We start from the raw sequence: 23,704 nt of genomic DNA, 5'->3' as shown, positions 1-23,704 counted from the left end.
TATATATTTAAACTGTTAAGCAAGCCAAATCAGCACTGTGGGCTTTCCATGTGTGTCTGGCTTTCTCACACTTTAATGCATAACCTTGAAAGGAATAAAATTTGCTGAGTTGGCTCTTTCCCTGACTCCCCAGAACATATGTCAGTGGAGCAACAGAGAATTAGCTGTATTGAAAAGAAGGATAGTTGAGTGGAAGCTTGTTCAATAATTAATCCGCTGAGTAACTGTATGAATATTTGATAAATATTTAGTCAACTCTGTGCATCATGCAGCATTGGTTGCATACCAAAGAATTTGCAAGGGTAAAAACTGCCAGTCATAGGCAGCAGAGATCACAAGCCAGAGATGTGCAAGTTAATCCACATAAGATAAATCCAAAAATACAAATCCGTGACTATCCACACAATATTTTGGGAAGGTGAGAGGAGGGCATTACCCTGTTCTCTGCAGTTCTTTGAAAGCCTATTTGGCATCATTTTGCTTTAATAGCTGCCTGCCTGCTTACGTGTGTGAGGTAAAATATTCTGATGCATACATGAAATAGAATTGTAAAGTAACGACCCAATGTCCTCTTGAAATGAATTCTATGGTGCTAGGAAAGCATGGGTGGGTGAGCCACTGCTATATACTGAATGGAAACAGAAATTGCTTCAGCATCTAGAGAACAGACATCTGAATTCAACTTAATAAACATTTATTAATTCCTTGGGCTGTCTAATGCAGACTGCACAGAGAAGAGACTAATGTGTGTGACTCTTCTGAGTGCAGGATATGTAAAATTAAATCTGTGCAGCAAAAATAAGTAAGTAAAAAAAAAAGAAGATGATCCCTGATTTCTGGAAAGATCCTATTTTGTATTTAAAATTAAAAAATTTCCATTTTCCTATTTACTCACCCTTGAATTGTGTTCTGATATGAATTCTTAGTGAAATCCTCACAAACCTTTAAAAACCTCTCCAGAGATTTCAAGATCTCCTTTTGCCGTAGTTCACAGGCCATCCCTCAGTTAATTCCGGGTCCTCTGCTTTCATGGGGATGGGTGTGATTACTCACAAACAGGAGGTGCAAGCAGCTTTTCTTCTTGGCACCCCCTGCTGGCCAGAGTAGCACTAATGATGGGTCCACAGAAGCCTCATCTCTCTTTCAGCTCATGTGAACTGTTGCCATGGCAGCTAGGGCAATTTAAAAAAAAAAAAAAATAGGTGAGCCTACAGGCTACAGCATGTGAAAGAAAGAGATGACCCCAAATGAGGTGCTGGAATGAAATGCCTCTAGGATTGACCCTCAGACACAGAAGATTGATCTTGCAGAAAAGTGTTCTATCTGGATGTATTCACAGGAACTGTGTTCTATTCCTTAATTATGGTTCCTTGTCCATAAAACTAGACTTCAATTCTCTTTTTCCCTATTACACTCCTCTTTTACACAAAGTGAAAACAGACTGAACAACAGCAAACACAGAGACAGTAAGAAATGTCGTTGACAATGTTAGAACTAGTTCATGGGTTGGGAGACTAATCTCGTTAAGATGGCAATGCCCCCAAATTGAGCCACAGATACAACGCAATCCTTGTCAGAATCTCGGGTGGCTTTCTTGTAGGAATTAGCAAGCTGATTCTAAAATTCATATAAAATTGGGGATTCAAAATAGCCAAAACAATTTTGAAAAAGAAGAAGAGAATTGGAGGACTCACACTTCCTAACTACAAAACTTAACTACAAAGCAACAGTAGTCAAGACAGTGTGGTTCTGACACATGTAGATTGATGGAACTGAGAATCCAGAAATAAACCCATGTGTCCACAGTCAACGGATTTCCAACAAGGGTGCCAAAACCATTGAATGGACAGAAAATAGCCTTTTGAATAAACAGCCACATGAAAAAGAAGTACGACCCTTACCTCACACCATATACAAAAATCAATTCATAATAGATCAGAATCTGCCTCCTTAGCACACTAGGCAGCATGTCAGTCTCATAATAGATCAGAAACTCAAATGTAAGAGCTAAAACTATAAAGCTCTTAGAATAAACTATAAGAGTAAATATTCATGACCTTGGATTGGGCAGTGAATTCTTAGATATGACACTAAAAGCATGAGCAATATATTGGACAACATCTAAATTAAAAATATTTGTGCTTCACACAAGTGAAAAAACAAAAAAATGGGGAAAATATTTACAAATCATATGCCTAATAATAGGCTTGTATCTAGAATATATAAAGAACTCTTGAAACTCAATAATAAAAAGACAAATAGGCCAGTTAATAATGGGCAAAGGGCTGAACAGATGTTTTTCCAGTGAAGATATAAAAATGACCAATAAGCACATGAAAAGATTTTGGAGACCATTAGTCATCAGCGAAATATGAATCAAAACTACAAGATACTACTTCACGCCAACTAGGATGGCTAGGATTAAAAAAGAGTCAGACAACAAGTTGCTGGCAAGGATGTGTAGAAATCAGAACCCTCATACATCTACTCGTGGAAATGTAAAATGGTGCAGCCCCTTTGGAAAACAGTCTGGTAATTTCTTAAATCGTTAATATAGACCCAGAAATTCTGCACCTAGGTATGTTCCCAAGAGAAATGAAAACATATGTCCAAATAAAAACTTGTACGGTAATGTTTATGCAATGTTATTAAGAATTGCCTAAAGGTGCAAACAACCCAAACATACACCAATGAATGAATGCATGAACAAAATCCATACAATGGAATATTATTCAGCTATAAAAAGGAATGGGGTACTGATACCTTTACAGCATAAATGAACCTTGAAAACCTAGTGCTAAGCGAAGGAAGCCAGTCACAAAAGGCTACATATTATATGATTCCATTTAAATAAAATGTCCAGAAGAAGCAACTCTATGAAAAAACAGAGTAGATGAGTGGTTGCTTAGAACTGGAGGAGATGAAGGATGGGTGACATTACAGGCTTTCTTTTAAGATGATCAAAATTTTCTAAAATTGGCTGGGGTAATGTTTTCACATATCTGTGAATATGCAAAAAAAACTATTGGAATGTACATTTTAAATGTGTGAATTATATGGTATTTAAATTATATCTCAATAAAGCTGTTAAAAATGAAATGGCTTTTACAATATTAGAATCAGTTTACACAAAAAGAGGGCCAACTCTCATCCAAACTGCGTCTCCATGTTTCCACGACCTTTTCACCCACCTCTCTTTGGAGATTCCTTGATGATGAGCAGCTACCTCCTCTACTGCCCTTTCCAGGTGCTGAAATCCTTAGTCCCTTTCAATGTTTCCAGATGCATAGAGCTTGCATCGACGTTCAATCTGTTCTTGTCGGAAAACTGTTTGAAGCTCCGTGGTTTCCAAGAAAACATTCAGCTGTTTTGATAAACTATTCTGAATGAACAGATGAGGAAAGGCTAGAACTCCTTATGGTTCACATCCCCTCACAAATGCAGTAATTTAAAAATATGGCTTCTAAATATGCTAGTGACTAGAGCCTAGAATTTATCTCCCATACCTGTCTCTAAAAAGAAAAGGAAAGCTAAGAATATACTTTCCAAGTCTCCCTTGCAGCTAGGGGTGATTGTGTTGCACAGTTTGGAGAGCTATAAGCTGAACTGAGCTGGGGATTCAGGGTATGTTCTGCTTTCCTGATTGGAGGGGCAGACACAGCTGACACAAAAAGCCCCTTTTTCTTTTATCCTGCCTTGAATGTAGATGTGAGCGATGGCACTGCAGCATCCATCTTGTCACTCTGGTCATCAGAATTACACAGACACTGGCTTTGACATCTGTGAGCCACTGAAACAGTGTTAATAGCCACCTGTCTTCAGACTTCTCAGCAGTAAAGAAGTGATTTGCTTAAGCTCTTCATAATCAAGTCTTCTGTAACTGACAGGTGATAATAATCTTTACTAAAGCATTGTATTTCATGTCTATTTCTACAGAATGAAGGGAATTTCAGGCTTTATAGTGAAAGGAAAATTAGAATAAATAGAATAGTGGAAAAATGTTTTGTAACAGATGGAATCAAATACAATATATTATAATATACTTAATGTTTGCATAGGAAATCCTAGAATTATATTAGCTTCTTTCTTAATAATTTTAGCTTCATAAATACACTTTATATGAGTATAAGGGAATACAAAGAGGACTAAACCTAGAATTAAAAGGCTAAATTCAAATTTTAACTCCCTTTATTAGTCTCTGTTTCCTTTTCGTTACTATACTCCAAGTCCCTAAAATAATGCATGAAAAATAGTGGATAACTGATCAATAATTTTCTAAGAATAATGCATATTGTGTGTATAATGGATATAAATGCAACTCCTTTTAGATTTAAAAGATGTTACACATTTCAATTACAGAATCATAAACTCTCAACTAGAAAGGTCAACTACAGATGAGAAAACCAGGATTTTGAAAATGTGAGATCACTAAGACATGGTTTTTTTTTTCTTATTGTCCATCAGAAACACTAATAAAAAAGTAGGCTGACTTTGAGGAAATCAGGGAAAAACGGAGGATTGAAAGATGGCTGAATGATGGCACCTTGATGTAGAAGAGTGGTTCCCAGTGGCAGCTTGCACATGACAGTCACCCAGGAAGGTGATTCTCCTGGGTGGTTCCACAGCCACAGAGATTCTGACTTAACTGGTCTGTGATGAGGTCCAGGCATTGATATATTTTGAAACTTCTTCACCTTATTCTTATATACAACCAAGACTGAGTGTCACTAGGTTAGAGGAAAAACTTACAGACTTTGGAAGAAGCTGCAGCTACGTTTGAATTGGTGATTGTCAACTTACTAAGTCACCTTGGACAGTTACTTATTCTCTCTTAACTTTAGTTTCCACACCTGTAAAATTGGGAGGATAATATCTGCTCCATAAAGATATAAAGATTAAATGAGATGATGTGGATATTGTTCCTAAAACGGTGGTCACTGAATATTTAATGTGTGTGAACTACGGTAGGACATTGTTTCAGTGTGGTCCTTTCCATGCTTTGTTGCAGGTCATGAGAAAACCTACAGCCATTGGAACTGATGAGAGTCAAGTTAGTCAGTAATGGGCCAATACAATTTCTTTCTGGCTTTGGTGGCACAAGAGCATTATTGTTGGTAGCATCCTAATTGATTTAATTCTCAATTTTTTTTTCTAGAAATTCATAGTTCTCCCAATAAGTGGATATGCAAAAGAATGGAGGGGCCATTGGAGGCCAGCTGAATGTCACCTTGAGTCATCCTGGTTAAAGGATGCTCATTTATAGAGTTTTAAGAAACTAGCACAAATTTTATTTTCACTTTTTGCAAGCTTCCAGGTCCTAGAATTTCATTACAATTTTCCAGCTAATAGATATTACGGTGCCTGGCATGTAATTAATGCTCAAGATATGTTTTTAATTGAATTGAGTTTTAAGATGGTTCTTTTTTTTTTCCCTCTACTGACAGTTTTGTTTGCCTCACTGTTCTTACCTGTTCTTACCTGTAGTCTTCCAAGATTTGCAGATGGAAGCTTAACTTAGCAATAAAAATGCAGGTGACTGTTGTTCACATTAGCAATACTAAGTTCCTGCCCTTTCACTCTTCAATATTAATTTTACTTTTTGGCTTCATTCGATTGGTTCTTTGCAGCCTGGTTTACCCAGCCATTTTGCTCCTAGTTTGAGACCATCTGGCATGTATTCCTTTTTCTTTCCTACTTTTATCTTTGTGTACATTTTCTCTTCATACCTCAAAATATTTTTGGTTCATCACCTATGTTCTCTTCTTTCCTTTTCTGAAGAAGAGCTCCCTCGTGCTCCTCCGCCCCATTTCCAGGTCTAACGTCCTCCTGGAACTCTCTCAACTTTCTCCCCTATGCCTTTGCTTCTGGGAGGGTCACCTGGTATTTCTCACAGTAGAACACCTTCACCTGTCCTTTTTCATTGGTGTCTCCTCTTGTGCCTTCAGATGTGTTCAGTTTTCTCTTATTTTACATGCACACAGACACACAAATCAACATCACTAAAACTTCTTTCAGCCTTGATACCCACCTTAGGTTATTGTTCTGTTTGACTCTTCTTGACATCCTCTTGGCTTTGTTCTCCCTTTACCTTTTTAAAAAGTCGAAGTGTAGCTGATGTGCAATATTATATAAGTTACAGGGTACAATACAGTGATTCACAATTTTCAAAGGTTATATTCCATTTATAGTTATTATAAAATATTGGCTCTATTCCCCATGTTGTACAATGTATTCTTGTAGCTTATTTTATACCTAATAGTTTGAACCTCCTAATCCTCTACCCTTATATTTCTCCTTCATGTTCTCCTCTCCCCACTGGTAACCACCAATGAGTTCTCTTCTGTCTGGGAGTCTGCTTCTCTTCTGTTACGTTCACTGTTCATGGTATCTTTTAGATCCCACAGATAAGTGATATCATACAGTATTTGTCTTTGTCTGTCTGACTTATTTCACTTAGTATAACACCCTCCAAGTCCATCCATGTTGCTGAAAATTCTCCCTTCACTTTTGTGACTCCTTTTTCCTTTCTTTCCTTATCTTACTTCTTCCTTTGTCCATGGTTGGATGAAAATAGAAAGATTAAATTCTTATTTATTTAATTTTCTCTCCCCACATCTTCTTGTAGATTTTATTCCTTCTTATGATGTCAAATATCAGATCACATGTACACTTCAATTTTTTCTACTCATTCATACTCATTCACCTACTTGCTCATGTGAAACACAAAACAAAATGCAGGCATGACAATAAGAATGAAAATTAGCTACCTCCCTGTAAAGATAACTTTCTGATCTTTAGCCCCACGGCCTGCTGGCTTCTTCACAGTTTCCTGCAATATGTCAACATTCAGGCTAGTTCTCTTGCACCCAAACCTATTTCTGCCCCTGCACTGTCATCCCTCAGTGACTTTCCTCTGTTGCTTGGACCCACCCTGTATCTCTTCCTTGCCTCACCCAGTGTGTCCATCTTATTTCTCTTTCATCATACTCCTTTCTTTTTCCTCTCCCCATGAACACCCTAGTATAAAACTCATGTCTGTCGTAGTGTATGAGTCTCTAAGTGGCTTTTTAGACAAAGTCTTTCCTCATTTTAGTCTTCCAGCACACAATTTCCAACTTTTCTTCCTCCAAACACAAGCTACATCTTCTATTCAAAAGTATGGTTGATGACTTTCTGATTGTTCTCAAACTCCTTAACCAATCAGCCATCACCCTCTAGTTTCCCCACTTTTCTCCATCTAAATAAACCAACCACTTTAGGTGGTGGTAATTTGCAAATTTGTCAAATGCATTTCTGCATCTCCCTTTTGTGAGCTAACCTTATGCTTCGTTGCAGCACAAGGTCAAGTTCCTGGTAGTCCCAGCCCCCACTGACCACACCATCCTTACCTGAGTCCCAGAGCACATGCTGGTTGACACCCTGGTTTGCAGTAAGCCCTTTGCATATTTAACTGTTTAGTCTTTATGCCTTGTCTCTGGAACAGAACATAAGCCGCTTACTGGTAGGGAACATGTGTGTGTCATGTATGCTATAGGTGAATGTCCAAGGAACACTTTCTGTCAGTCAGAGAGGGAGACACAAACCAACATTTGTTGATATTGGTGATTTTTCATTTTTAAACTTCAATTACCATAAAAACTAAAGATAAATTGTTAGCATTGCTGATTAGCCTCTTGAAATGACTGTTTTCCAAAGTGAATAATAATGAGCGTTTGGCTGATACACCGATAAAGTAAAAAAAAAAAAAGCGTGAAAGACAGAGAGCTAGAGAGAGGAAGAAAGAGAGAGAGAGAGAGGACATGAGACACCCAGAGAGAATGAGAACTATATTCTTTATTTACTTAAACAGGAGAAACTAACATATATGCCTTTTTGTGTTCCTCAGGCATAAGCAATATCGTATTTTTCTTAAATAACACAGAGGGCCTGAGAAAAAGAAACACATTGAAATACTTTGATCGAATTTGGATACCCTTGTGTAGGGATTACATTTTATCTACTGTGGGAGTGGCTCCTTTTTTGCTTTCTTTTTGCAGCCCAGTCCTGCCCAGAACCTTAGCGGCCATCTCAACGTGGCGATGGACAGGTAAAAGGCACACGTGTGTCCACGTTAAATGGACACTGGAAGGAAGTCAGCAAAAGAGGGCGTTAGAATGAACAGAGGAGGGGAGCACGACGCTGGTGGCAGCTGCTTAGCTGAGGCTCTCGTCTTCTTTCTCTTCCTGCACTTTCTCCCCAGAACATCTTCCTTCAATTGGATGAGAATCCGTTTTCATTGATCTGGCCCCAATCTGTTACACTTACTGGATGGTTCCCACTCTGGGAGCAAGCCATCTATTTCCTGCTCTGATTTCTCCTAATTAAACTGGAAAAAGATCCACTGCCCAAGGGCCCCTGAATAAAGCCCCACGGAAATAACGTTACCTCCCCGCCTCACCCTTGACACGCCAAAGAGGGGCGACTGACCCGGTGCCTCTGTCCAGGGCTGGCGGGTGCTGACCTGGAGACTGACAGCCGGTCAGGGAACAGCGCCCGAGGCCCGCTGTGTGGGTCTGTCAGCCGCCCTTCGCCTCGGACCCGCCTTCTCCAAACGAACCTGCTCTCCGCTGAGGGAAGTCACAGCCCACTAATGTCTTTTCACTTTTCTTTAAAGCATCAAAAACCAAGAATTTATACATTCTCTAGTTGACTAGACATTTTCTTCCATGACAAAGTGGTGCAAATAAATATGAATCCTAAAACATTTCAGTTTGATGGATAGTGATGGTATAGCTCCTGGATTTTTGTCACTCAGAGCTGCTTTTATTGGCTTTCTCCTCTGAGATTTTAACAGCCAACCGTGAATGATAAGCCATCTTTCCCCTATCACCCAAAAAGAAAATCTGATCACTTTATGCTCACTGGGAGGGGCAGAATATAATTAATTTATGGCTTTACCATGCATGGACCTCACTCGACTCTGTCTCTAGGAAATAAATGACATCTCAGGTGGTCATATGTTTGCTGCTTGAACGACTTACTGTCTCTGCTTTTTTTTTTTTTTTTTTTGCTTAATCACTCTCCTATCCTCAGTATCTGACCCCCACCCCACCCCCTCTACTTCCCCAGGAGTCACTAACTTAAGGGCGATCTTGAGGTATTCTCAAAAAGCACACACCACTTTGTGCGCTCGCTTTCAGAAGCTTTCATTGTCACTTCTAAGGCTTAATAATCAAGGGTATGAAATCTTGGCCCTAGTATCATTGTTCATCTCATGTAGTTTTTTGACTCATCTAGGAATAGTAACGTATTTTCTGCACACTTATATATTTTGTTAGATTTTATCAGTAACTGTATGTATTCTCTGAGTCTAAAAAATGTATGAAAAAGCTCTTAAGATTCTTGGAGGGGCCTATTGAATTAGGTGGGGTAACCAGTAATCATGGGAATGAAAGTGTGAACAAGACGAAAAAGAAGACGTTTATTATTGAAGGTTAGTTTAGTCTCTATGGGTAAGTAAAAAAGAATGCATACCTAGTTGAATCATTCTGGATAACCAATACTGGATATGCAAAGGAGACGAAGTTTAATATGAATTAAATATGATCAATTTCAGGCTATGTAGATACATGTGGTAATGTATGCAGGTACTGATGAATGGAGTTTTGAAACTCTGATTTAATTTACTCTTCATCTACTTTAAATTTTCTATTTAGTGGTAAATCTACCTTTCTTAGATGCTCATGGAGACATCAGAGTGGAGAACAAAAGGCTCTGATCGGCTCTCTGTCTTTTAAGGGTGTGAACTTCAGCCCACAAATGTCCACACCTTTTGTTCCTTATAGAGCCTGATTTATTCCTGGTTGGTGGGAGCTACTATGGGCATTGCTGGTTTGGGCTTGGAATACGAAGAAAATGGCGATCTAACACGTGTTGTTGCTTTTCATGTGGGCATCCCTTTAAAATTCTTCTGGCTTTTCCTCTCCTCCTCAGCTCCTCGAAAAGCAAAATGCATTTAGCTCTGAGCTGGAGAGGGCTGTGGCTGAAGCCAGCATCTCCTAGATCACACAGCATTTACATACACGGTCATTGTCTCCGCTGCCTCCCACTGCAGCTTCCTATAATAAAACAAGCCACGTCAAATAGGCGAGGCTGTAATATTAGGTAAAATCTAATTTCAGTTTGGTTATCATATAGTGTTCATTTCCCTAAGGGAGGGACAAAAATTAAATTTGTAAGCTGAAGATTCCAGCTGAAGTAGTAGAAGGTATGAAAGGCTTTCCCTGGCCTTTTATTATTCACTTTATGAATTAGCCTTAGTTTACTTGTTTCGATCGGTGTCGACATATTTCTGAATACTATTAGCATAGCAATCAGGGCTGTTCTCAGGTTATTGAATGGTGTGTTGACTTCCGAAATAAATAGATATGCAGTGTGAAGGGCGAGCTGTCACTTTAGGAGAGCTTTCCTGATCTAAATTAAAAGGCACTTCTAATTGAAAACTGTAATAGCAGGAGGGTTAGAGAGAGACAATGAAACTGCTCAGTCCCTTTCAATTTTCTCAGGATTCTGTTAGTGAATGTGGGAGAAAAAGTAAAATGAAAATATTAAATTATAAATTGCAATTTAAGAAGCAATATTAAATTATACCTAAATAGCCATATTGCTCTGAAGCCATTTTAAATGCTTGATTTAAAGGCTCTCTGTGCTTCTGGTTTTTTTTTTTTTTTTTGCTATAATCTCCTGAGTTATCTGTTTTATCACTCAGCACACAATTCTGTGTTTACACCAGCAAGTGCGTCTTTCTTTACGAAATAAGAAATCAGTCCTGAAAGACTTCAGATGGTGCACTGTGTGCTCACTGATTCTGGGTTGCACGAAAGCTTGGGTGTCTTTTATCATATCTGAAGGGAGTACGTCTGAGACAGGGAACCTGGAAGTCAGGACAGCCATAAAATCTGCGATAATCATTCATGAGTTATCTACATGAAGTATTTTCAGCAATTTACATAAAATCAATTATGAATTTAAGTAATAAATGAAATTATTAGCTATTTCAGTTATGTGAATAGCTACCAGCTGTCTGAGTCTATATATTTTGGTCCTTTAAGGGTTAACCATTGAGGCCTGTCTATAGCTCATTTCTATAGTAACAGCAAGACGGAGACTTTTTATGGGCACCTAATAATTAGAAAGTGCTAGAAGGTATAACAATATAATGAATCAAAACTGATAGACTTGTGGGTTTCCATAGAAACATGTATAATTATGATAATCGGTCCCTGGCGTACCCTCAGAATTGTATACATTCAGTTAAATGCAATAAACATTAGGCACTATTTAGTGAGCTGTGATGCAGATTAACAGTGTGAGATACAGGGAAGCTATGAATAAAATTGCTGTACAGTTTATCTCAAACTAATTTCCCAGATTGCTTTAATAGATGTAGTGTGTGGATGTGAAAAATTGGAAGTGTATTTTTGTTAGTGGTAAAGCTAACAAAGATAATATTTCATAAAGTGGCTGACTGATTGTTAATTTCGGTGCAGATCAAAACGGGCCGGAGCACATTAGTCAGAGCGGGATCCCGGAGCCCTCAGAGCGCATGGCAGGTTGGGCCCTCCTGGGCTGATTTATTTCCAAAGTAAATTATAAATCTTTTTATGGCTGTCCATTTTTCTTTAACCTTTTCTTTCCCCTCTTCTACCTCTTCATTTTAGGGAGACTTTCCACAGCCCTGTTACAGGGAGAGGAAATCGCATAAGGGAATGTTCTCCGATCCAGGGAAAGGCAACAATTCCTTCTGGCTCCTTTGCGTCCTTAGCTTTTATTTTTCCTTCAGCGTCTAGAGTTCAGACGTGCTGGGCCTGAGCACTCACAAAAGGCCCGTGAAATGGCCAGAGTGCCATTGTAAGGCGGAGCAAATAATCGTGGGTGCATTGTGTGTGTGCGCGTTTGGGGGACCGTGGGGGAGGCGGTGCTACAGGATGGTAAATATTATTTTATTAGATTTTTTTTTTTCTGTTTCCTTACTGAGAAAGTAACACAGCAATCTGGAAGTTTCCCAGACTGTTCATGAGGGGAGAAAAAAGGGGCCTGGATAAGACGACGTGGAATGGGGGCTATAGGAGACTCTTCCAGCCGACGGAGCAGATGGAGAAAGAAGCTTCGAAGCGCGCGCGTGTGTTTGCGTGCGTGCGCGCTCGCGCGCGTGTGTGGATTCTCTGTCAGTAGTGCCCTCCTCTGCCAATGTTCACGGTAACCTGCTAGGCACATTTCACAGGAGACACCTGAGATTCCCCTGATGTGGGGGCGGGGGGATGAGAATCCGTACACGAGAGATGGGAGAGCCGTAGGTCCAGAGCCCAGCTTCAGGATGGAATGACACAAATGCACTGCAATATCTCTTGGGCTAATTTTAAAAATAAAGTAAAATAAATAAAAGCCTTTTAGGGGAGAAATGCTTTCCCCAGCCAGCTTCAGAGCGTCTCTTAGACTTGATCGTCAGGCTGGGTAGGTCTTTTCCCCTGACTCCAGCCTGCCGCAGGGTTCCTCACAGGGGAGCCTTTCAGAGTCCGGGCCGCGGACTTCAAGCCTTTCTTCTCCCCTTTGTGACTCTGTTACTTTCTAATACTATAATGGTGCTCCACAAAAGACTCCAGCTCCTGCCTGGCAGGAGTTAAAGCGTGGACGGTGTGGGGGAGGGAGGCTGGCCACAATCTCACTACAAGCGTAACTTTCCACCCTCAATTTCTAGTCTTCCTTGTCTTCTAAAGACCCATGGAAAGCTTCTTTTCTCTCCTCCAGGGCAAAAAAAAAAAAAAAAAAAAAAAAATACATATATATATATATATATACACACACACACATACATATATATATATATAAAGGTATATATATATATAAAGGTAAATAAAACATGATATACAAACCCTCTTCTTTTAATTTCATCCCACACAGTTGATCTTTTATTTTAATCAAACTTTAGCCGCCTTCTTCCTTCACGACTCAGTGCAGTGGCATTTGGCATATACCACGTATCCCAGCGTTTATGGTATCATGCCACAATGTCTACACATTTTTATAGCTTGTTTTATATACACATATGTGAATATATTAATGAATTATTCAACAAATAGACAGCGAGGATCTACTTAACAAGCACATACACATATGCACACACAACACACCTAAACATTTATGACATTATATTTGTTTGTACAGACATAAATGACAACTCAATCCGGAATTATTGCTTTTTTACAAGACTCCTCTAGTGTTTGTGGTGGGAAATTGTGAATATATCCTACTAGGCAATATAGGACTCTGGTATTTTTATCCCCACACAAAGCCCTAAATTCCTCTGTAGAAAAATAAGAAGCAACACCTTTCTGCCAGCTGACGACACACTCATGCATGTATAATGGTTGCATAAAGAGCTCGTTTAACAAATATTGATTAAATGTTGATTATATCCAGGGCACTATTTATCTTATGGGGAGCTATAAAAGTATATAGCATGATGCTTTTTATTCATGTACATATTTATTTACAGATAGTTGGTGTATTATCGCCAACTATTTCAGCAAGAAATGCTAGAAATAGATTTAAATAAAACAAATGTATAGGGCATTCTTTATTTCAACAAATAAATATTTGAGTGCCCGCCATGTGATAGGACTATTTTTCACTGGTGGAAACGCAGCATCGAGCAACATCCCTGCCCTCTTGTAGCTGGTATTCTAAGAGTAGAAAGTAGAACACAGACAAGCAAATAGATACCAAATGACGATAAATGCTATGAAGCAAAGTAAAGCAGGGAAAACTACAAGGAAAACACAGCTGAACTAAGGGAACACTTTGAACTTGCCCGAGAAACCTGAAAATTGACTGCAGACACCCAAGCGTTCGTGTTTATGGCAGAGTATTTTTAAAGGAGGAAGCACGGCTAATGGTTGTTGGCTATCTAGCAGGGGCTTGGTCCTAGGCTAAGCTGCTTTTACCCCTCTCGGTGGGTCATTTACTGCTTCTAACCCGCCCTGAGAGGCAGGCAGGTATTATCATGTCTATTTTACAAGAAAGGAAGGTGAAATTCAGTTGCTGGCCAAGGTCACACACTGAGAGGCTGGGATTTAAACCCAGCTCATCTCATTCCAAAGCCCATTCTCTGTTAACATCACCCTGCCTCTGTATGTTAACAACAAAGAATAATTCACAATTTCAGCACCACGCAGAAATTTATCTAGATTTCTTTCTTCTCTTTATAGCTCAAGAATTCCATTTCTCTGAAAGAGGGAGGGCGTAAAAACTTGACTGGACACATCCTAACCCAGCCGCCTACTGTCTTCCTGAAGGGCTGCCTCTCCCACTGTCCCACACTGTTAGGCTACACGTTCTTATTCAACCCTTAGGGGTTTGTAAGGTAGCAGCTCTTCCACGTGGCTGCATCTCTGTTGCTTATTTTCAGTTGAGTACTGTCATTGTGAGGACATTTTTACATTTTCGCCTGCACTGCATTGCATGCTTTTAAAATGGAATTGTTTCTGTCCCGTAAAAGCTTTGAATACGCCCGGAGTGTTGCTTATTTGAGGATTGTAGTTCAATTATTTTGATTGAGTTTACCAATGACTCTGCTCAAAGAAAAAGGGTTTGGTGTTTTTCTAAACTTATTTATGAGTTAGTCTGGCTTAACTGAATGGTCAGAATTAGCAATATTGTTCAGCAGGATTTCTATGGAAGAGAGCCTGGAGTTGGTTCATCAGGTTTTGGGAAAGGAGAGATGATAGTCTGCAGCAACATAGATAGATCAGCATTTTTCTTTCAGACATGACAATATATGTGCATTTAAAATGGGAAAAAAGCAATTATATTCTAAACATACAGCACATGTCTATATTTGCACTGAGTAGTTGTCATCCCTGAGAACTGTATGTAATCAACACCTGTGACCGTTTGATAATATTATTAGATTTAAGTAAAATTTTTGGTTGACTTGATTCAAAAATACTGAATGGTTTAATTTAAAAAATGCAATACAGTGTAAAAATTGTACACTGCGCTTATGCAGACACACACGCATCCTCTTCCTTTGGGGTTTTATCTGCTCGTCGCTAATGACCATTTTGATGACAATTCAAATTCACTCCTGTTTTGATAAACTTGATTAAATAAATTTTTCAGTTTAAAGCCCTGACCATCTAGATGCTTTTGAAAAGCATCAGCTTCTCTGTAAGTGAAATAGGAGGAAAGGGGGCAGGGCACAACCCCTGAAGGTGTGACACAGCAACTGAGGACAGGACAAGCGGGTTACAACCAAGATGGCGGAGGATTCAACTTCCAGTCGACCTTGAGCCTCATAGCACACCTGCAGGCGCCATGACAGTTCCTAGGCTGACCATAAAAGGCCAAAAAGTGGGTGGGGGGGCCTGATTCCTGGAAATCCCCACCCCTTCCCCAAAGCGGTTGGAACAATCTTCCTACTTATTAGCATGTAAAGTTACCAAGCCCGTAAACCTAACAACCCTGCACCGTGTGGTCACTCACTATTTCGCCTCCTGAGACAGCCCGCACTCTGCCTATGCAGTGTGTATCTACTTTTACTTTAAACACCCCACACCTCACAGGTTCTCTCCCTCTCACAATTCTGAGATGGCCCCATTCTGCCTGTGGAGTGTGTATCTCCTAAGCCGGTATCCCTTCTGACTGAGACGGACCCCACCCTGTCTATGGAGTGTGGATCTCTCTAAATAAACTTGCTTTCACTTTACCGTGCTTTGCTCTTGACTTCTTTCTTGCACGAGGCAAGGTCTGTTCTTCCACAACCTGAGGGTGGGCAGCTTCAGACCTCTGTGAGAAATGAATAGATCTTCTTCAAGAAAACATTCTTAACACGGGCTTCCTGCTTTTGGTTTTAATTCTTCTCTAAATGGGGAAGCACGGAAAAAAAGTAAGAATTTCTGCTTTGTTTTGCTTGTGATTTTCTCTGTTTTATGAAAGTCATATTGTATTATATCTCTTCATTTTTTCCATTTACAGAACTTGGACACAGAAGGCTATTTCATACAGTTGTTGTAAATAGCAATTAATTCCAACAATCAGTCTGAGTTTGCATATGGACATTGGGAGATGATGTTTGGTTATAAAATGCCAAGTGTCCCTCGTATTCTCTTTGGTAATTTGGTAAATAAAAATGCTGGGGCTAATATAGACCTTTCTGTTTGGGCCAAGTTTGGCTACTCAGAATCAAAACTCTGCCATTTTCTTAGGCTTCTTTTGGGAAGTTCTTCTGTTAATAATCCAGCCAATGGCAGCTCTGCAGGCTGAGTATTGTTGATGCTAAGACACAGGCACCATAGTGGAGCTCTTGGTTCTCTCGACGCATTGAGTTAGGATTCCTACCACACACTACGCCAAGCACACACACAGCCCTCAATTTAAAAAAACAACAAAAAAATGCAATTATTGAAAAAGTGCTCAAACAATGGGACAGCCTTTCAGTGAAATGTTATTCAGCCAGTAACAGGCACGTTATGGAAACTTGGTAAGATGTATATGATGTATTGTTGAAAAAAAGAGGTTAAAGTATTAACAGATGCATGTGTAAAGAAAGAAGCAATCCGGACCCACATTCCAGGTATATGGATATTAGAATTACAAGTGATTTTCTTTTCTGAAATTTCCCCTACATTTTTTGAATTTCCTATGATAAACATCTGTTAATTCTATATATTCAAATACAATTTAAAAGTAATCAAAATGTTTTTCTACATCATAATATTAATCATATACATGCTGACCTACAAGTGCAAGATAAAAAAGGTGAAACCCTAACAAAAGGTTATTTTTGGATTGTGAGGTTATGTTTGGTTTCTTTTTTCTTTTCTGTAAGCTCTAGATTTTCTCCACATGCCTAACTTTGATAATCAGAAGTTTAAAACTGTTCAAAAAGGCAAAGGACAATGGCATACATTTTCTAAAAGCCAGTGTAAGCAATTTATCCCAATGCACATCCCAGAATAGGGTGACTTGCACAATGAGCTCCCAGTAGAAGACCCTGTGGTATTCATGTATTAAATCACTCCTTACCATTGGGTCATAAAGCAATTTTGTACAGTCCTCTAATCCTGTTGGCTGTTGCACTTGTACAGCATAAGCATAATAAACACTGCTCCCCAGTTTTCAGAGTTATGATTTCATAAATTCATTTTCCCCATCACCATCAGGCTCCTCCTCTCCCCACTGTGGGAGGTTCGGCTTTCTTTGCATCGCCTCTGCTTCTCTTTGGTTGGTGCCATGGGTCATCTTGGCAGGTGTTTGTTTCTAATCATAGCGGCTGATGCTAGATGCAGTTACTAATTTGAAGCTCTCGCTTTTCCAAAGTGCAAACTCCAGTTTCTCCTTTGTGTCATTGGAAGGTTATTTAAAGACCACTCCCCCTGGCTCCCCAAAAGAAAGTGAAAATGTAAAATTAGCAGACAGAGCCCACTACAAAAGAAAGAAAGAAAAATGGGGCCAATTTCAGAGCATCTGAGCCAGCCAGAGAATAATGATTCATTAACAAATCCCCGTATTCTGAACATGGGAAGATCATTAGTCACCTTTTGGGTTCTCTCAAATTTGGATATACTAACTCTTTGTATGAGTTTTTGATATGTTATCGCACACAAAATATAAAAATCAGGTAATGAATCAGTTTTTTTGAACCACAAATTGTTTTGACATTTGGACTCCTTTTCTTGTACACCAAGAAAAAACAAAACAAAACAAAAAAAAAAAAACAAAAAAAGGAGTAAATAGAGCACTTGAGAAAAAAAACCTTGCAAATTTGTTGTTTAATAATAGTTACTAAAAAACAACTAAATGAGTACCCTTTTAGACTGTCAGTGTAGACACAACTTAAAAATATTCTTCCTCCTAAAAGACGTGCTTCTGTATCTTCTAAAAAAAAGTAATTTTTCTCTTTGTTTTTTCTTTACATGACAAAAATAGTGTTTTTTTGCATTCCCTCTTTTTTTCCACTGTAACTTTTAATTGAAGTCATTTGCATGTGTCCAAAGAGGAAGTTAATACCAAAAGTCACAGAAAACTCAGCACATCTTTCAACTTATTTCTCTGACTGTAGTTCCTGCTTGTGCTCAGACCAGAGGCCAGGCCTCCTTAATACAATCAAGATAGCACACTGTACTATTTTTAATTTCTTTGAAATGTGGTAATTATGACTAATTATCATCTCACTCAGTAATTAACAACTGGTGGCAGTGCGCTGACTTCCTGCATCTCCCCAACCCCGTGGCTGCAGAGGAGTGGGCATGTGTTATTTGGTGGAGATTTCGTATTTGAACCAAGAAAGGCATTACCACCTTGGGAGGGGGGTCCAACAGAGACATAATGAATCCTAGATTACTGCTGTACAAAGTTATTTCTTGATGTATTGATTGAGTGATCCAAGAATTTATTTTGTATGCTGACTGAAGGTGTAAAACTGCTTGAAAGATATTCTCCTCCCACTTGCGCCAAATAAGTATCCTGTACTTTCAGTTCTTGGTCTCATTTTGAGTTTTTCCCCCTTCTCTTCTTCATCGTCCTCTCAGTTTACAATTGCTTTTACAATCTGTGAGGGGAGGGCCTAGTGTTACTTCCTCATTCAACTCAAGTAACGTTGACTGATCGCCATTATGACTCGTGATAAAAACTAGGACAAAAATAATGACAACAATGCTTAATTCATAGGATCTGCCAGGCACTGTTTTAAGAGCTTTAAATGAAGTAAGTTATTCAATTCTCACATCAAGCCTATAAGATGGGGCATGTTATTGATTCCAACTGCCTACGTCGGACGCTGAGGGCCAGAGGAGTTAAGGCACAAGCGAGCAAGAGGCCGGCTATGATAGGAACCAGGCAATCGGACTCCAGAATCGACGCTTTTCATAATTCTGTCCCACGTCTCAAGGTTAAAGTCTCAGATGGAGCGCCTTGTGCAGAATTAGTATTTAACAGCTGCGGATGGGGTCTAATTATGCACATTGTTATATAGAGTCCTCACTACCTGTAGTGATAAACTTTATAGGTCCCTCCATGCATAGCTTTGAATTCTCATTTACACGTTAGAGTTTGGAGCGGTTTCTTCAGTTTCTTTTTTACCGACTATAGTAAATAAGACTTTTGCTATTTATGGAAGCATAAATTAGCTGCTTCTGTTTTCTCTATTACAGAGCAAGAAACAGGGAAGGGAGTAGGGGGACACTGCATATGTAAACTTTCCAAGGTCCTTGCTTCACCAGTTTAGTTCATAAATATCCAGTTTAACTTTTCTCAATGAATCACTTGAGCCAGGAAATCATCACATGAGCAATGAAATCCTAGATGTCCCTCTTGAAGCCCCCTGCACACCGAAGGCTCCACAGCCCCCACGGGCTCCGTCCTGAAGCAGAACCAGTCTTGCCCCGAACACCTAGCTCTAAGGGGATCTGGAACGGCAGCCCTGCCGTTGCCTGTTGTGGCCACGCGGGGTCCCTTGTGGAGACGTCACTGCCTGAGAGACACGGGTCAGCTCTGCCAGGTTGCCCGCGATGCTCACGTCCCTGCCAGCTGCACCAGTGCCCACATTCCAGCTCTCTCTGCTTCCCACTCACAGGCTTGGCTGTCGCTCCCCCAGCTCCTAGTGCCAGCGCGGCTGGGTCAGCAGAAGCTTCCAGCATCTGGCACGAACAGTGGAAAATGAACAAACATACAAAAACTCTGTCTAATGGACCCTTAATCTCTTGGAGAGTGAGCAGACACTACCCCAGATTCTTCCTTTCCTCCAGAAAATTTAATTCTAAGAGTATTTTTGTCCTTCGCTGCCTTTGGGGCTGGCATAGCCTGGCCACATTCACCCCAATGGGGATCCTTGGATCTGAAGACTCCTGGGTGTCTTTTGTAAATTTAAATTGGTCACAGACTCCATCACTGTGTATCGAGGCAGGTTATACAGGAGTGGGCAGGGGGAGATTCTTGGTAGGGAATTCTAAAAACAAACCAAAAATGTCCTGAACACTCTTATTCCTTGTCTTTTCAATACCAGGGGTAGCTATTTACCCCTTACAGTTGCATAAGTAAGAAAAGAATATGGAAAGGGATTCCCTAATAGATTTGTTCCTAACAATCAGAGATCTCCATTGCTAAACCTAAGACTTCTGAATTGTGTTTGGATGAGACACCCATCCCTCCACTCTGGCTTTGATAAAGTATAGAATAGTTGGAAGGGCAGCAAACAGTAGATACATCCAGAAGGAGCAATGAGCACTGAACAACAGACGCACCAGAAAGACAGGTGAATGAATGCGAACGTCATGCCTAATCACGTGCAGGACATTGTCACAGGTAACTGACATACACAGCAGGATGGCCTGCCTAGCTGAGGTTGTGCGTGAGCATGTGTGTGTGTGTGTGTGTACACGCTATAGCAAGAGAAGTGCCCCAAAGTGGTTGCTACGGTAAGAAGGGCAGATATAAACTCCCTGGACAGAAGTATAGCCACACTTCCATTGACGTGCGGGACATCCTTCCATCTATGGATAGGTGAAAGGCAGCACTTCAATGCAAAACCATTTTTGCATTATGGCTTTTTTAAAGAAGCCAACAAATCCAGGCAGCTTTTGATACAAGTTGTCAAGGCTTTGGATGCCTGAGGTGGCAGGTGCCTGAGCTATTACCCTCTGAGGCCATCCTCCTGCCCAAAAGGGGACTGTGCAAGACAGGGAGAAATACGGGTGCTGGCCTCATACCATGATCTGCACTCACTTCTCGAGGCCATTTGTTACCCTGCTACCATAAGTAGCAGTGCTGGAAATGTTCTCTTGAGTGACCACTTAGTGGCAGAGAGTTGGACACAGGCCTTTCTGATCTTAAAACCCATGTGCAGTGATTCCATAAAAAGGAAAAAGGAAGCGAATTTCAACTCAAGGTTTATTCTGATCAATGACAGCACCCTCACTTAACACTGTGTTAAGGATGCTGTTGTCACTCCCACGGGTCACTTCCAGGGGGACCCTACATGCTGGCCGTTGGCCAGGGAGGAGGCAACTGAAGGCCTTGGGTCAGACAGCTTATCAGCAGTGCTGTTCAAGCCTCCCCAGTCCAAACTAGCAGATCAGGGGCAGCGAAGTGCTTCCATGCTGCCTGGCTTCCAAACAAATGAACCAGATTATCTCATGTTAGCAATGTACAAAAAACGGAATCTAAATTTCATTTAGAGCAAAACTTGCTTTTGACAGTTTCTATTAAAAAAATCTGTTTCCTTCTAGGCAATTAAAAAAAATAATCAGCCCAGTCTCATGCACATACGTATACAAACACACATACTGCACTGGAGGTTTGACTGCTTCTTCTTCTCTCAAGTTTTTTGCAGGGAAGGAGATTTACTAAAGGTGGGAAGACCCTGAGATCTGCATGTTCTGGATAATATCTTAGGCTGTAAGAGATGCAGTAAGATGGATTCCATTTAAGAAAACAAAGGCAATGGGAAGAGAATAAGGTGGATCGTTTCAACTTGGGGAACATTCTAAAACACTTCATATAAAACACAGCAGTTACTGTGGGTTTGAGAAGCTGGAGATGCGATTCCCCTGCAAGGAGTGAGAGGGCTCATCTAGAATTGCAGAGCAGAGACGTGTACGAGGAGAAGCTGGGCTGAAGGAGACAACACAGTGCAAGTTCTGAAAACAAGCAACAGGCAGGAAATTACAGGAAGAAAAAAACTGCAAACATGATGAAACATAATTCTCTATCTGCCTTAGGAATTATAGAGCTCAAAATTAAAATCATCGGTGTTTTTCCACCTTACTTTAAGTAACGTTAAATAGCAGGAAATTCACTGTTGCAATACATCCTTAAGCTATTTAGACAGCTTATACGTAAACCTTTTATGGCTGAAATCTCCGTGCTAGATTTGTATAGATATTCAGCAAAGGTTCTTAGGAGGTTACAGCCAAAACATTACAAATTTGAGTTTACAATATTATTCTAAATGTAAAACACAAGCAAAGAGATGGAACTGAGAGTTAAAAGAAAGGAAAGACAAGTACATAAAGGGTAATGGAGAACGATAACCTTCTGCCTACCCACCTCTGTTAGCAGGGAAGAAAGAAAAAAAGGAAGGAAGGAAGGAAGGAAAGAAGGAAGAAAGGAGAGAGGGAGGGAGGGAGGAAAGAGAAAGAAAACATAATACAGTTAAAGTTGCTTTCTCCAACAGCTTCTACAAATAGTGTTAAAACAAAATGTAGAGAGATGGCTGGAACTTGGGCTTCTAAAGTCAGGGAAGATTAAGCTCCAACAAACAAGCCCGAATTCTTGATGGCGGAATACAAAAAAGATGAATTGCTGGCCCTTGCTGCAGCCCACGTGGGCTGGGAAGCTCTCCTGCAAACATCAGACAAAGGGATCCAGGTTCCTTTCATCTTGAGGTGCTGCCACCTTTACCTGACGTAGGAGGGGAGAGCACGATGAGCATCTCACCAGGCTGATCCTGGAACAGAGTCATGTAGCCCCCACATAATTAAAAACAGGCTGAGAAATGCAGTTTAACTGCATGGCCAGGAATTAGAAACAGATTTGGGGAACATCTAGCCAGTCTCTGTCTCAGTTTGGTCACTCCAGGGTACAAACAAGCAGAAGCAAATGACAGAGGAAAAGAAACTTCACTTTCTTTTTTTTTTTTAAACAGTTTGAAAGGAAAGTTTATTCACCCTGCACTCCTTGACTGTCCTGTCTCCCTTTTTCCTGACTTCTTTTTTTTTTCCTTCTTTTAAAATTGAAGTATAGTCAGTTACAATGTGTCCATTTCTGGGGTACAGCACAATGTCCCAGTCATGCATATATGCACATATATTCGTTTTCATATGCTTTTTCATTAAAGGTTATTACAAGATATTGAACATAGTTCCCTGTGCTCTACAGAAGAAACCTTTTTAAAAATCTATTTTTATACATAGTGGCTAACATTTGTAAATCTCAAACTCCCAAATTTATCCCTTCCCACCCCTTTTCTCCAGTAACCATAAGGTTGTTTACTATGTCTGTGAGTCTGAAGAAACTTTACTTTCTATAGCAGCTGAAGTTTCTTTTATGAAATTTTTTTTTAGATTTGTAGTAAAGATCCATATCCAATGAGTTAAGATTACTCTTGGCCAAGAAACTGTTTTGATTTCTTTCTAGGCTCATTGCTGTTCACGGTTTTTGCATCCCCTGATGTCCATCAATAAGCTTCTTTCTGTCATTTTCTCCTAGAAATTTCTGATGAGTCTTTTCTCTTGTCTGAGTGCTCGAGCAGCAGGCAGAGTTCAGGTGCACTGGCCCAGGTACCATCCAAGGGCAAGCTGGAGAGACTTCTCTTAGAGATGACGTAGAGTAGGTTAAAGAGCTTCAGTTTGGTTCCATTATTTTGATTATTCCATATTCTACATATTAAGAAAAAAATTTGTGCTTAAATTTTGATAATAACTTACCTTTTGATGTTGACATTTTACTAGTCTTACACAGGTAGATATATATGTTCTGGAAAAAAATTGTGTTTTTCTTTTTTAATCTTCCCTAATTTCAAATCATTTAATAATGGTTAAAAAAAAAACACACTTGAAGCTTTCATACTTCAAATCAAAAGTTACTCTTTTATATTCTTATAATTATGTGAAAGAGAAAAGAGAATGCAATTACCAGAGTAAATTTAGCTTTTGTATAAAAGAAATCT

This window comes from Camelus ferus, chromosome 29, assembly GCF_009834535.1.
Source record: "Camelus ferus isolate YT-003-E chromosome 29, BCGSAC_Cfer_1.0, whole genome shotgun sequence".
Taxonomy (NCBI): Eukaryota; Metazoa; Chordata; class Mammalia; order Artiodactyla; family Camelidae; genus Camelus; species Camelus ferus.
Note: the sequence above shows the minus strand (reverse complement) of the source record.